General features: G+C 42.4%; 1 long non-coding RNA gene across 2 annotated transcripts in view; it reads right to left on the bottom strand.

The window, feature by feature from the left end:
* Nucleotides 1-2,311: 2,311 nt before the first annotated feature.
* The window catches only part of LOC146833625 (uncharacterized), a 53,721-nt gene continuing 40,613 nt past the window's right edge, over nt 2,312-15,419 (bottom strand). Inside the window, exon 3 of one of the 2 annotated variants that reach the window (XR_014960255.1) lies at nt 2,312-2,423. This is a non-coding gene — a long non-coding RNA (uncharacterized LOC146833625). Of the gene's footprint in view, nt 2,424-11,022; nt 11,143-15,419 lie in introns of those variants that run through there. The other variant, XR_014960256.1, reaches the window with a different exon arrangement.

The raw sequence follows: 15,419 nt of genomic DNA, 5'->3' as shown, positions 1-15,419 counted from the left end.
GTCAAGGGCAATCGCTGCGAGTGAGTGCTGGTAGCGGGAGGATTTTGATAGGATATTAAATAAGAGTCTAGTGTTGTCCGTAATATACCGGCCCTTAACAAACCCAGATTGCTCCTCTCCTAATAGGTCGGGAAGAAGATGGTCCAGTCGAATCGCTAATGTTTTAGTGAAAAGTTTGTAATCAATATTGACTAGAGATATGGGCCTGTAATTTTTGCAGTATTGTGCATCCTTTCCGGGTTTAGGTATGAGGCAAATATGGGCATCGGAGAAAGTCCCTGAAGAGGCACCACAAGAAATAAAAGTACGAAGTAAAGAGTGAAGTCGTGGGATCAGTAGTTTAGAAAAGTGAAGGTAGAATTCGACAGTAAAGCCATCAGGCCCAGGGGCTTTGTTGGCTTTGAGATGTTGCAATGCAGTAAGTAGTTCCTGTTGTGTGACTTCTGATTCTAAGGAGGAAAGATCTGGAGGAAAGTCAGCCGGTGTATGAATGGTGGAAAAGAAACAATCAAGGGAACTAGGGGTAGGTTGGGTTTCAGAAGTATACAAGGTTTCATAGAAACGTGAAAATTCAGCAAGAAAATCAACATCTGTATGCTTTAAATTATCATCAGAGTCAGAAATAGATTCAATATTTAACTTATTATGCTTAATCTTCAAATAATTGGCTAGGAGCTTTCCAGCCTTGTTCCTACCCCCATAGAATTTAGCAGTAGATTTCAGCAGGTACAAAGAGGCATCTTCTGTAGATTTCTCATTAAACTTAATTTTTGCTGCAATGAGGGCTGTCAAGCTGTCAGCAGAGTGCGAGGTAAAATACGTATGTTCCAGTGTTTTAATGTCAGAAAGAAGATTTTTAGTAAACCTTTGGGCGCTCTTACGCTTGTTCGCGACATAACTTATAATGAAGTCACGTGCTGCTGCCTTAAAAGCATCCCAAATAATGTGGTCAGGGAGGGTATCGTCATCGTTGAGGAGGAAAAATTCATCAAAAAAGGAAGTAAAGGTGGCTGTAAATTTGGGATCTGTGAGGAGGGAATTATTGAAACGCCATCTCCTAGGGCCAACATTTTTAGGGAGTACATCAACATTAGTAAGGACAGGAGCATGGTCAGAGAGCAAAATCGGACCTATCTCAGAGTGTAGGAGTGACTGAGCGAGATTGTGGGAAAGAAAGATGTAATCAAGTCGTGACTGGGAACGGTGACAGGGAGAATAAAAAGTATACTCCCGCAACTTTGGATTGGCGAGGCGCCAGGAGTCTACTAGTTTATGTTGTGAAATTGCATGACTAAACAGCTTGTGGGGCTTGTTGGGGACATAAGGGGCTATGGACTTCCTATCAATAAAGGGATCAAGGGGTTGATTACAATCTCCCGCCAGGATAAAATTGTGGTCCATAAATTTAGTTAAAAGTGGAGAAAAACCAGCCCAAAAAGAAGGTTCGCCTGTGGTAGGACCATATACATTGAGAATAGAGACTAGAACACCTCTAAGTGACAACTTAGCATAGACCCAACGACCAGAAGTATCTGACTCATGGGTGATAACCTGGAGGGGAAGAGATTTGCGACAAAGAACTGCCACACCATTGCGTTTGCCATCACCTTGTGAGAAAAACAGTTCACCCACCCAGCCACGCTTAAGCTTAACAGATTCAGCCTCAGTTAAATGCGTTTCTTGGAGGAATGCAATATCGACATTCAATTTGGCAAGATGTGACAGAATCAGTTGACGCTTAATCGGAGAATTAATACCCTTCACATTCCATGACAATATATTCAACGACATGTTATCGACTTATTTATAAAAAATGTAAGTGACAGGTCCAATGAGAGATAAGCCCATAAAAAGTAGAGAGTACAGAAGGAAAAAAGAAGAATTAGTGGAAACATGTTGAAGAGAAGGAAGGAAAACAAGTGATCATAAGTATGAGCCATAACAAGAAAGGGAGAATAAAATGCAACAATGTCGTGAGTGACCCAGAAAGCTAGAAGTAAGAAAGAAGTAGAGAGGAACATGGAGTCAGGAGGACAAGAAATGCAGTTCATACAAACAAAAGACAAGTGCAAAAGCAGTAGCAAAGGCAGAGAGTATAGGGGGAGAAAAGTTGAGAAACGAGTGAACCAAGAAGAAAGGAGAATATAATCCTTGCAGAGGCAAAGAATTCCAATCAGAGATAGTAAATCACCATAAAAATGTGTAAACAGTAATGCAAACAAGGGAAAAGGAGCAAGGGAGGGGAAGAGGGAAAGACCAACAAATGCATCAGGGAGGGAAAAAAGGAAGTAGGGAAACAACATACCTACGAAGGGAAGATACGAGAAAGGGTGGAGGGAGGAAGGAGCCACAAGGGTGAGGCAGCACACCGAGGAGCAGCGAGGCAGGGGTCGAGAGACATCATCAAACACGAGGACAAACTCCTGTAGGACGAAAAAAGGAGAACAAAGGATTAAAACATACGGGAAAACCATGTTGGAACCATGACTAAACAAGGAAAACAAGGAACAATCATCATGCCTGAACAGTAAAAGAGCCAGCCACGTGGGCACCTGAAGAATCAGAAAAATTCAGGTGATTTACAACCAAAAAAAGGTATCTAAAGAAACATAACAGAAAAAACATTAATCATAAGAAAAATATGAAAACATTAGTCAGCCACAAGCAAAGGATGATGATCCGGAGGCATCCATGGCAGATGATTTGTGCGCATTGATGAAACTCTGTAAGCGTACTGGATCTTCAAAAGTTGTAGTCTTGTTGTTATAAGTAACTTTGAATAAACATGGGTGATACAGGCCGTATCGCGCCCCCATCGCCCGCAGATCCGCTCGTAAATTCAGAAAAGCCTTTCGCCGAGTGGCCGTTGCCTTAGCATAATCCTGCGCGAAAAACAGGGATGAGCCAGACCAGGTTAAATTTGGAGAGGATTTGGCTGCCGCTAAAACCATCAAAAGGTCAGTATATTCCAAAAAGTAGATGATAACCCCTCTGGGCCTCTGAGAAGTAGAGGAAGGTGGTCTGCCCAGCCTGTGAGCTCGTTGAATGTTGAGAGCCTTGTCCTGTGCCAGATGTAAGAGCTTGGGGAGGAACGACTTAAAGAAGGTGATTGGGTCAGAACCCTCAAGTCCTTCAGTCAGGCCATAAATACGAAGGTTGTTGCGCCTGTTTCTGTTTTCCAACTGCTCCACTTGCTGCTGAAGATCCGAGACTTGAGATTTCAAGTTGGATACCACCGAAGATGTCTCTTGGAGCGACTGAACAGATTTTTCAACTGAAGTTACCCTCGTTTCCAATTGCGACCAATTATCCGTAAGGACCTGGAGCTTAATATTAGTCTCTTCCATGAAAGGACGCAAAGACCTTATCTCTTCCAACAACAGTTCCATGGATACTGGCCCTGAATGCTTTGGAGGTGAAAGAGAATTTGATTTGAGTCTTTTCGTGTTAGATTTAGAAGTGTCCTGCGGGTACCTGGAAGGATCCATTGGCGTATCTGAGTCAGATGGGATAAGAGAATCTTCTAGCTGCGAAAACGCAGAAAAAACCTTGGAATTCTTCACAAGCTGAGGCTTGGTAGAGTGAGGCGAGCGCGACACTGATTTAAGTTTACCCATGTAGCAAATCCGTGGGATGGCTGACACAGTAGAGGTCGCAGGAGACAAGAATGAAGGCAACACAAGAAGGAGCACAGCAGGGGTGCGACGACGTCCGAGTACCTCAGGAAGAGAGTGCAGCCAACTTCACAGCACCGCATGAAAACAGTCGTCAATACACACCCAAAAAAGTGGAAAGAGCCATCCATAACAGGATCAAAACATTGTCCATGTGGCACTATAATGCAGAAGGCTGGCACCAACTCACTGCATAATACAAAATGAGCTCAGTCAGAGGGACAAAAGGATGAAAAGAAATGACCCATTGTATACCTCATAAGAGTCCGCAGTGAGTAAAAGCACCAACAAAAGAGGGCCACCTGGCGCGTTAATGAAGTAAATTGCTGCTTTCAGATAAAATCAGAGGAAGGGCAATAATGTAGTCATGGCAGAAGAAAGGCAAAAAAGCAGGCATATAAAATAAGAGCACTCCATGAGGGAACATCATCCTTGTGCTTAGAGAGAATTGGCATTCCAATAATGCTGATGCTGCATATGAGGGTGAGGAAACATGAAAGCAGGCAGTTGAAAGTCCATTAGGGACACAGAATTGCAGATGTGCAGGGCGCTAGCGCTGACATTAGGATAATCACCTCATGATGCGCGCCGGTAGCGAATCCAAGATGGCGGCCGCCCGAGTAAATCCTGTCAGAACTCTCGAGTGCCAATTAAAGCAACGCGAAGTCTGCGAAATGCTCTCCGCGATGACGGGCGAGATCAGGGCATGTTCCGACACCTCAGCAGTCGATCCTTGTCAGGAGAACGAAGCAGGAACCGGCATAACTCCCAACACCGCCCCGGAGCCTCACCGGAGCGCCGCCATCTCCCGCAGGCGCCAAGCCACGCCCCATGCATCATTCTCTAATAAGAATTAATTGTAAATACACGTAAAGTTTACATTGCTCATGGTATTTTTGATAAATAGATAAACTTCCGTTGTACATTTTAGGGTGATTATGTCTTGTTGTCTGAGCCAGTCAAGTTGGCCGCCGCATTCCCCTGAAGAAATGCCACCGGCGTCTCTTGTCCCGGCCTTTACAATGTCTACACCTGTTCTCTCTAGTGGCCCTATTAGTTCTGTGATGCCATAACTAATATAGTTTTTTTTTCCCACATATTATATTTTGGACACAAGTGTGAGTTAAACTGGTATGTACCGGGGCCTGCAGCCTGTAGCTCGTGTCGGTTGCACGCAAGCCATCGCTCTGTCACCCGAGGGGCGTGCCCTCGCCTCCCATGATGCACCGAGCCAGAGGCACCTCCGGTGTTTGAAAGCGGAGGGGGGAAATGGCGGCGCGACCTGCGGGCGGTGAGCCAGTGGAGGCGGAGATGAGAGCGGGCGAGGAGACTCAGCAGCACCAGGACCGTACTCAGCCGCAGCCCATGAGTCCCCATCCCTTGGTTGAGTGCAAGAGCCAGCCGGGGAGATCACATTGGACATTCCTAGGTAGGGGCAGTGGGAGTGGAGCAGTGAGGGCAACTAGTCTAGATATCCTAAAAGGCCGGGAGTGGAGACATGGTTTTAATGTGGTGCAGGTGGTTTAAAGTCAATGGCTGTTAGCAAGGAGTAGACTACTCTCGAGCCCCCCTTCCCACTCCACAGGTGGCAGGAGTGGGCGTGTTCAGAGCAGAGGAGAGGGGGCTCACTGTAGAGGGTCTCGCGGGGGCTCCCTGTAGGGGGCCCCGCCGGGTCAAAATGTACCCCAGAACAGGTACAACGACTGGGGAGTGTAGAGGTAGGGGGCACAGGGAAAATGTGGAGGTACGGGGCACGGAGGAGTACGTAGGTATGAGACACAGGGGGATGCGGGGGTGACACCATGAGTTACCGCACTGGGTGATACCAACCCTAGTGACACCGCTGACTGAGATTGGCCTTGTTGTAACATGGCTAAACCTTGTTCCAGTATGTTAATAGCAGAGGATACAATGTTGTCCAGTGAATATATTCTGGTTGACAAAGTTGTTAACCCATTGTCGACCACAGTGAGAGATTTCTCAAAAATTGGCTAATCCAAGGCAAGACGTTTGTTGCACAGTGTCATTCAAAAACACTATTTGCTGTGGGATGATACAGGCTCTAAACAAAGCTTCTCTCCCCTGCACTTGCGAATCTTTAGAACCCCAGACAGATTTTGTGTCTCTTGTGTCTTTACAAAAGTCAAATCCTTGTCTAGACAGTTGGGCAATAAAGGCTGCAGAATAAATCAGTTTTGTATTAGTTAACATATTTTTCTGTCCTGTTGTGTTCACATTCTTATAGAAAAATGTTTCTGGATCAGATATATTGTACCCTGAAAAATATGGAAATATATTTGCAAACGTTTTTGAACTACCCTTTGGTGGTGTAGGACAATGTTCCCATTGGTGAAACATAAATACATTTCTAGGTGTTGCAGATCTATGCAAGAAATGATGACCATAGCGGTTGTAACGAAAAAGCTGTTCGTAGTCTGATGAACCCTCTAAGTTTTCATTGCTAGAGAATGCAGCAGACCTTTCTAGATCAGACATCATGTTATTAACAGTCTCAAAGTCCCAATCATCAGAATAGGTACTGGAGGTAATAAAGTCACTTAATTAAATTTTAAATAAGTGTGGAATCTTCAAAAGTTCAGACCGGCCGAATATATCATAATCCGTTTTGTCCCAAACTATACCATCTTGTATAGGAACGGCTGTGATGTTCACTGCTGACAAGTCTTTTGCTTCACGATGGGATGATTTATTTGGTTTCAAAAGTAAGTTCACATTTTTACTTTTAGTGTACAAATAAATATATCTTCCATTTATCCGCACGCTAAGAGTCATTACTAAAGCTAGCCAGAGCAGATAGAAAAATATTCCAGAAATGATCCATAGTTCAATCCATGGTGAAACCAGATAAGTCTTTTCCACGAAATAAAAAAAGTCTTGTACTTGATCTTTGAAAGTTCTTTGGGCTGGCTTTGTTTCAGGCTCGCTTGGATCCTCAGAAAACGTATTAAGTTAATGAAATACCCAGAAACAGTTCGGTCAATTGTTGGAACTGCATCAGGATTCGTTGAAATCACTGGAACCAGTTGATCACGTGTTACATTGGTGTAGACAGGTGTATCATGACGAACTGTTACTTGAGTTTTAAGAGGGAAGAGTTCCATAGCATTGTTACTTAGTCCTTCATTTCTTACTGCTGAATTCTCAATGGTGATGAGTCTTTCAGTCTGAACCTCTTGGATAGTAGCGAGAGGAGTGTGTCTGCTACTTGGTCGGAGTCCACAAGGCCTACTGCTTAATATTGGCCACATAGTGTTGTTTGATGAGGTCGATTGACACTAATCTTTTCTCCTTTTTTCGAGCAAGGGGCGGCAGAAGTACTGTTCTTGTTCTGTGGATGGCTAGAACAGGTACTGGTTGTCTGTAAGAAGGACCAAATTCCTTCTTGTCCACAATCTTCTCTCTGACTAGATCCCCAACTTTTGGGATCCAGACAGGCCTTGCTGAGAAGGCTGGATTTTCCCCAGTGGTGGTTGGCTCCAGAAACACGTGACTTTGTTTCGATCTCAGTTCATTTAGATCCTGTAAAACAGCCAAACGATCTTTGATATCAAAGGGTTTATTTTCCACCACTGTGCCTTTACATTTGAGATCAGGAACCCACATTGTTGTCCCAAATAGGACCACATATGGAGTGATCCCCCCCCCAGAGAACTTCTTGGCAAATTATTTAATGAGCGTTGGACCCCATAAAGATGTTTGACCCACCCATCACCCAAACCTAGTACTCTAGCTGTTATAGACTACTTTATGTCCTGGTTGTACCTTTCCACAACAGAATTTCCCTCAGGAGGAAATGGAGAGGAGTACCGCAATGCTACACCCACATTGGCCATGGCTTCTTTGTAAGCCCGAGAGCTAAATGCAGGGCCCTGGTCAGAATGTAGTGTGCCAAATGCGTATGTGCCGATAAAGACTCGCAAATCTTTTATGACAGTTCGAGCATCAGCCGAGCGCTGAGGCCACATCCATAGGAACCTTGAGCGTAAATCCACTGCGAACATCATATATTTATAGTTACCTTCCCTTTGCAAGGGACCACAGTGGTCCAAGTAAACACAATCTAATGGTTTGTCTGAAATCACCAGGGGTGTCTGCGCAGGACGTTTCACTGTGGAGACTTTCATCTGTAGGAAAATTTCACATTCCAAAACATAGTTTTTGGTCTGTTTCCTAATGCCAGGCCACCAATATCTTTGCTTTAGTAAAGACATTGTTGCAGAAACACCTGCATGGGCAGAGGCTATCCCTTCATGTGCTGCTATGATCAGTCTTAATCTACGTTCCATGTTTTGGATCACCCTATGCTCCACTCCAGGGATTCGATCAATAGGAACGTTGTTCGCATCAATTACATATGAGTACTTGAGTGGAAATTTCTTTGATAACGCTGCACCACTGCCTTTCCTTGAACCATTGAAAGCCAACAATATCTTACTTTCTTTTTTCATTTTTGAACAAGTGATCGCAGCTACGGAAGCCATCTGAACAGCCCCCTTTGTGGCTTCATCAGCCAATGAATTCCCTGTAACGTGAACGGCATCACGTTGATGACTCAGTGTGCGTATCACGTGAGCTTTTGGTAGTTCGTTTCTCAACTGAACTACTTGTTCCCAAAGCATTTAATGCTTTATTGTGCCACCTTGTGCATCTTTGAATCCATTTTGAAGCCAATTCTGTAAATATTCATTATATGACTGGACACAGTAAAAGGAACCGCACACTATAAGTGTGGGGAATTCACGATCTGTATTCTCAAGTGCCAGTTTGAATGCTTGTAGTTCAGCTCGCTGAGCTGTACAATCTCCTACAGATTGAGTTTTAGTGACTGTTGATCGGAAGTTACCATCGCGCATGCGACTTTTAACGATTGTGCACGCTGCACTGTAAGCTTGCTTACTCCCTGTAGCGGGTTGTGCTGATCCGTCAGTATAAATTATAAATTCGTATTGATCGAGAGGCAGAATTTCAGTGGGCAGAGGACATTCATGTTCATATTGCAGGAACGCTTGTGTTTTTAAATCAGGATCAAAAACATATTCAGCATCTGTTGGAGCAAGAGAATTAACCCATTATATCATTTTATAGGATGTAAAGCTTTTGCATTTGGAATGCTCGCTTTTGTAACCGCCTCTAAGGCTGGTACTGGAGTCACGACAATAATGCGTTTCCCCTGAGCTAGAGCTCTTTCTTTTGCTACAGCGGTTTGAACTGCTGTCAGTATCTTTTCTGTTGAAGTGAAGTGCATTTCTGGTTGTATATACAAATGTGATTTGTATGCTATTGGTACTTTTTCACCCTCATTAAATGTTAAATAGGTGAATCTGCATTGACCCGAAATTATTCGGATCACTAAATTGCGTTTATTTACGCATGTTTGTAAGTGATTTGTTGCTAATATGTTAGCTTGGAGTGAACTCAGGATGTCTGTGTGTTCCTGTGTCCAATGTTTTGTTGAAAAATCAGGTTTTATTAATTCGTAGAGAGGTTCACCCCTTTCTGCGTAATTTAGAATGTAAGTTCTGCCAAACTTTAAGAAACCCAAGATGGATTGTAAATTTTTCAGCGTTTTTGGAGGTTGGAGCAGCGCACACTTTTCTAAAAAGTTAGCTGCCAGGCTCTTGCCTTCACTTGAAAGCTCATATCCTAGGAAAAGGACATTGAGATGAGCAATTCTGGATCTTTTAAAGTTGAATTTATAGCCCTCAGAGGCGAAGCCTAGTATAATGGTATTCACTAAGGGTGGGCGTAGTGGGCGTAGTGGGGCTACGTGAAGCAGCACGTAGTGTGCCCAAATCTACGCACACTACGCGCTTCGCGTAGCCCCACTACGCGCCACCCGCCACCCACCACCCACCCACCCTACTTTTAAAAGATTAAATTAATTTGTAATAAAGCAAATTAAAGCCGCACTTACCTGACGCGCGGCGTCTCCCGGGGCTCACTCTTCCTGTTTTTCAATTTTCCTGACAAATGCGCATGCGCGGACGCCCACGCATGCGCATTTCTTGCGAGAAATGCGCATGCGCGGGCGTCCGCGCATGCGCATTAGTCAGGAAAATTGAAAAACAGGAAGAGGGAGCCCCGGGAGACGCCGCGCGTCAGGTAAGTGCCTAATTTCCTTTATTACAAATTAATTTTCTCTTTTAAAAGTACGGCGGGCGGGAGGCGGGTGGTGGGCGGCAGGCAGCTACGCTTCGCCCACGTAGTGTGCGTAGGCGCTGCCTGCTTCGCCTACTTCGAAAACTGCGAAGCAGGCAGCGCTACGTACACTACGTGGGCGAAGCGTAGTGTCGCGCCCAGGGTTAGTATTCACCCTGTTCCAGTGCCTATCTAGGTCATTGTCTGTCAGATAGATGTCATCGACATATGACAATGCCTCGTCATCATAAATTTGTAGTAACTCTGTTACCCTTGCTGAGAATAACCCCAGGCTGTTTTTGAACCCTTGTGGGAGTCTACAAAATTGACCCAGCATTCCCATTATTGAGAAAGCTGTTAAGTACCTGCTTTCAGGTGCTATGTTTTGACAAAAGAAACCATTTGAAATGTCCAATGTAGTTTTATATTTTTACGCACAATTTTATTCGTTAGTGCTGTACTATGTGCATTTTGCACTTCAAATGTTTTGGAAAAATGGTTCAAGTGTCTGTAATCCAAAACTAGACAATATCTATTGTCTGGTTTGGATACAGGAAACAAAAGATTGTTCATTGAGGAGGTGCATGTTTCAGTCACCCCTTGGTATTCAAGTTGATCTAAGATCTCCCTGACCTGTTTTTTAGCTTCTTGCTTTATTGGGTACTGCCTTTGTGCAGAAAGGTGGATTTTTTTAGCTGTATTTTGTGGTGAGGTGAGTCCTCATCCCATCCTACATGATTTTTGTATAATGCTGGGGCCTGGGATACTGCCCATTTCCTGGCATAAGTATATTTTAGGTAAATTGGAATATGGTTGGAGAAGGCTGGCATAATGATGTCCTCGCCATGTGGGTACTCCCTGACAAATGTTGGTGGCCAGTCCTGTTCTGCTAGAGGTATATCATTCATAACCCCTTGAAAGTTTCTCCCAAAAGAGTGCTTTCACTTTTCTTGGTATTTCTCCCTCCATCCCGAGTGTTATTTCATATAACGTTTGTGGAGTACTAACCCTGGTGTCTACAGTCTCTTCTGTGATGTACTCATTCAAGTCCACTATCTCCAGAAGTTCCTTCAGGTTCTGGCGAGCTATTGTTACTTCTGCTGCACTGTCCAGCATTGTCTGAGGTCATTCTCCATTCTTGAGCTGTTTTCTCAGTATTCTCGGCATGTCTGATCTTTAGACCTGCTACCTTCTTTTTTGTGAATTGAGGTTTTGATTTATTTTTCTGAACGTGTTGATCATCTTTGGACATCACGCGTTCTTCTTTGTGATCCGACCGTCCTCTTCTTTCTGATGTCTGTGATGATATCTGGAAGGTACAAGAGGAACGTGTATCAGTACCCTGATACCTGTCAGGTTTTCTTAAAGTATCCCTATTCCTGAGGTTATACCTCCTTTCAAAGGGCTTCTTTTGAGGAGACCTACCTCAGGATTGAGAACGTGTCTCTTTTGGATTTGTTTATTAGTTTCCCACTTCTTTTTAGAAGATGTAGGATTTTGAATATTAGAGTCCTTCTCAGGACCTTCAGAGGTTGTCCACCCAAACTGTTTCTGCCTAATTCTGCATAAGATTTTTCTATTATTCTGGGTAGTTCATGTTGATGTTCTGTTACATCGAATTTCCTTAAGCATTGGCGGATCGCCACTGATGCTGCTTCCTCTTTAATATTAGATAATATTATTGTTGAGACCTTGTCGGAGTTTTTCAGTAATTTCATACCTAAATTCAGAGCAAGCTCAGTCCCATATTCGTTTTGAATTTGTTTCAGGACATCTGGTATTACTGTAATTGACGGAACACCATGTGTTTTAGTATAGATGGCAGCAAAGACTGTGCCCCAAGTGGTGCAGTCTTCCAGTTGTGGTGTGATCCCCATTGGTAAACAGATTGTTAGAATTCTGTGTTTCTCATAAGAGCTAGTATTAGGAAATACTACTTCAATTTGTGTAATTTTTTTTAGCTATCAAGAATGGAATTTGTTCATGTTTCGTGGGCATTTTACCCATGACTGCGTGTAAAGTCTGTGGAGTAATTTTTGGTGTATACCCTTGTTAAGGGGTTTGATTTGGAAGGGTTATTGGTGGTTGGACTGTGAAAGTCCGCATGACATATTGGACTAATTGTCTGTAAATTTTTAGTAACTCTTGCAGTTGAGTAAGTAATTCCTCGTCTGACATCTCTTCAATGTCAGGATGAGGTGTGTAGCCGGCTAAAATCGGCCATGTTGCTCCTGGTCTACCTAGTGGACTGAGCCTAGTAATGTTTTTGTGATGTTTTAGGGTGCCTTTAAACCAGAGATTATGCTCCTGGTATGTGAGTAGAATTTCAATATCCTCGAAAGTTATATATTCCTCAGGTGGTTCATCTTCTTTAAAGAAGTGAAATACTTTTGGTACTGGATTTGATTCTGGGAATACAATCCATGAATAGAATACCTCTGTCTGAAAGGATTCGTGTGCCTCTATCATGAACACTGCTCTACCACCTCATGGTGTTAGACCCTGTTTTATAAGTTTTATAGTGATGGCTCTACTTACGTTTGGAGGGATGTTTATAACACCCTCATCGGTTTCATTTAAACCTGTAAAATTAAAAGCTGTTACGACTGGGTCAGCCGCAGCTTCACCGTTCTTGGTGTTACTATCCCCATTCAGGGACATTGTTTTTGAAAAATGTAGAACAAGTTTCAAGGAAACAAAGATAAGGTGCACAATATTTTGGAACACTGTATCCTTCAACGTTGAACAAACCAAACTGCTAATATATAGGATTTTTTCCTATTCAGCTTTTGTGGATACTTAACCCTACCCACTCGAGACGTCTTATGGAGTGTGTGAGTAAGGGTCTCTGAGAAAAGCACGACTGCGTTACTCAGTATCTAGCGTTAAATTAGTGGCTTACCAAACGTTTGGGCGCCATGCAGTGTAGTTCCTATTTCCCTAATAGGCTCTGCGCATTGGAATAATATACCCTATAGGTTTGGCATAAGACTGAGGTCATTATGCCCCTATCGAGTATATTAAACTTAATAACTTTGTGCCAGCTAACTCAGAGGCCACTAGAAACTCCTTGTAAAGAAGAAGGGATTAGTTTCTGGCAACCGCATAAACATGGCAACTTTGTTTCCCTTTAGAATCGGAACACTCAGAATTGTGGAAACAACAGATAACAGTTTCACTCAGCTAATCATGCATGCTTAGTATCTTCAGAGTTACACAGAAAGAATAGACAGGCGTTTCAATAAAAGGATTTATTGAACAGTCTTGTTTCTTGTGTAAGAGATATGAGCTGTTATAATCACAAGACAGTATGCGAGATATATTATGTACAGCGTAAGCAGTAGAAAGAAATAATACTGCAATAGCATTGTCTTTTAGCTATGACACATATTCATATACATATACATAAATAACACAGGCTAAAAAGTGAATACTCGTATGATGCTTCTCTAACTAGTTCTACCCCAGTGTACCTAACCTAAGTGTAGTACTATGTAAGAAGTAGGTACTGTATTCTATAGTTTAGTATAGTATGCCAAGAGTCCCTCTAGGTTCTAATCAGCTCCATACCTTGAGAATGAGAGAGGTGGGAATCTCTTTCCGGGTCTAAAACTCTAACACCCCGCTAAGGGAGTCAGAACACTGGAAGCTGGATTCTCTGCGACCAGGGATGACAGCGTCTCTTGTCAGTGCGTCAGGCCGGGACACAAACTCCTCTAAAGTCGTGGTCTCCTCCGTACTTGCCATACTTGCCGTGGCAAGGGAAGGTATATTTATACCTGAAAGGTGCTTAGGAATGTTTGCATTGACATAAAGTTGGGCAGAGGAAGACGTCATGAATGAACCCTTAAGGAATAGTGGTTCATGCATAATAAATGAGTTCTTGGAGAAATCAATAATCCTGTGCTAGGGGAAACTCCCAAGAGCTTAAGGGTCTGGTTTCTAAGAACTCTTTGTGACATTGGGGTGGACGGATGTAGGTGACCATGCCTTTATTTGGATAGCATGACTAATGCCTAAATAAGGACTGGGATCTTATGCCTATATAAGGGCAATGCGAATTGTGCCAATATAAGGACATGATTCAGGAAAACCTATATACGGACACCAAAAGCGGAATACAACAGTAAACAAAGCATAGCCTGAGTAAAGGAGTCTTGTGTCCATTTTGTGTTAAAAAAATGATTAACTAGAAGTAATATCTTGGAAATTAAAAGTTGTCTAAAATGGGAATAAAATCGTACAGTGAAGCCGTTAGGCCCAGGAGTTTTATCTTTGGGGAGTTGATGTATGGCATTTATTAGTTCTTGTTCAGATAGAGAAGTATCTAAGGAAGATAAATCTACATTACTATCAGGGTTTTTAGAAATTGATTGGAAAAACTATCTGATTGTTCATTAGATGGAGCTGTTTCTGGTATATATAAATTAGTATAATAATCAGAAAAGCATTCTAAGATTTTTGAATCACTAATATGCCGAACCCCAGTTGAGTCAGTTATGGCCACAATCTTAGCTTTCTGTTTTTTCAATTTTAAGGTAATTTGCCAATGATTTAGCAGCTTTATTCCAACCCCCATATATTTTTGCATTGAAACGAAGTAGGGCGTCACAAGCATTGTCCCAGGATTGTTTGTTGTATTGCAATTTGGTCTTAATAAGTTTAGACAATGTGTCCTTATTATTGGAAGAGAAGTATTCCTGCCCTACATTTTTACTTTGCTTTAGGAGTTGCGTGGAATACCTAAGAGCTCTTTTCTTACAAAGTTCATTATAAAACCTCTTGCAGTTGCTTTAAAAGCATCCCAGATAATATTAATTTGTGTATCTGAGGGAAGATTAATTAAGAAAAATTCTTGTCGGAAAACTGTAAATTGTTCTGTGAATTGTTGATCCAATGGAAGAGAGTTGTTAAATCTCCATCTACGAGTGGGGGAAACGGGACTGGGATAGTCAAGGTCTATAATAACGGGAGCCTATTTCTGCGTGAGTTATGAATTGAAGTGTATGTTGTTTAAAAAATCCATAATCTATTCTGGAATTGGAATTATGGAGCGGAGAAAAGAAAGTGAATTCCAAAAAATCTGGGTGTAATGCTCTTTAAACATCAACCAACCCTCCAGCGGATATGGCTTTCTGAAAGGATTTATGCATTTTAGTGGGAACAAATCTGGTCTGAGATCTGCAGTCTACAGAGGGGTCTATAAGTTGATTGCAATCACCCCCAACTACAAGGTTTTCTGAAGCATGGGAGGATAACATAGAAGAAAAATCATGCCAAAATGATAGATCAATTCCATTTGGACCATATACATTACAGATCATAAATTGTGTATTATCTATCTTCACAACTAATAAAATCCATCTTCCAGCATCATCTTTAAATTTGCTTAACACTTGAATTTTTAACGATTTAAGAAAAAATATAAGAACACCATTTTTGTTATTTACACCAGGAGAGCTAAAAACATTCCCCCCTCATTGTCTTTTAATAGATTCTATGTCATGTTCTTTATGAAGAGTTTCTTGTAATAAAGCAATTTGACAGTTCAATTTTGAAAAATGAGACAACACACTCTGTTTTTTA

The sequence above is a fragment of the Triturus cristatus genome, chromosome 4_2, assembly GCF_964204655.1.
Source record: "Triturus cristatus chromosome 4_2, aTriCri1.1, whole genome shotgun sequence".
Taxonomy (NCBI): Eukaryota; Metazoa; Chordata; class Amphibia; order Caudata; family Salamandridae; genus Triturus; species Triturus cristatus.
Note: the sequence above shows the minus strand (reverse complement) of the source record. Positions and strands in the feature narration are given on the sequence as shown.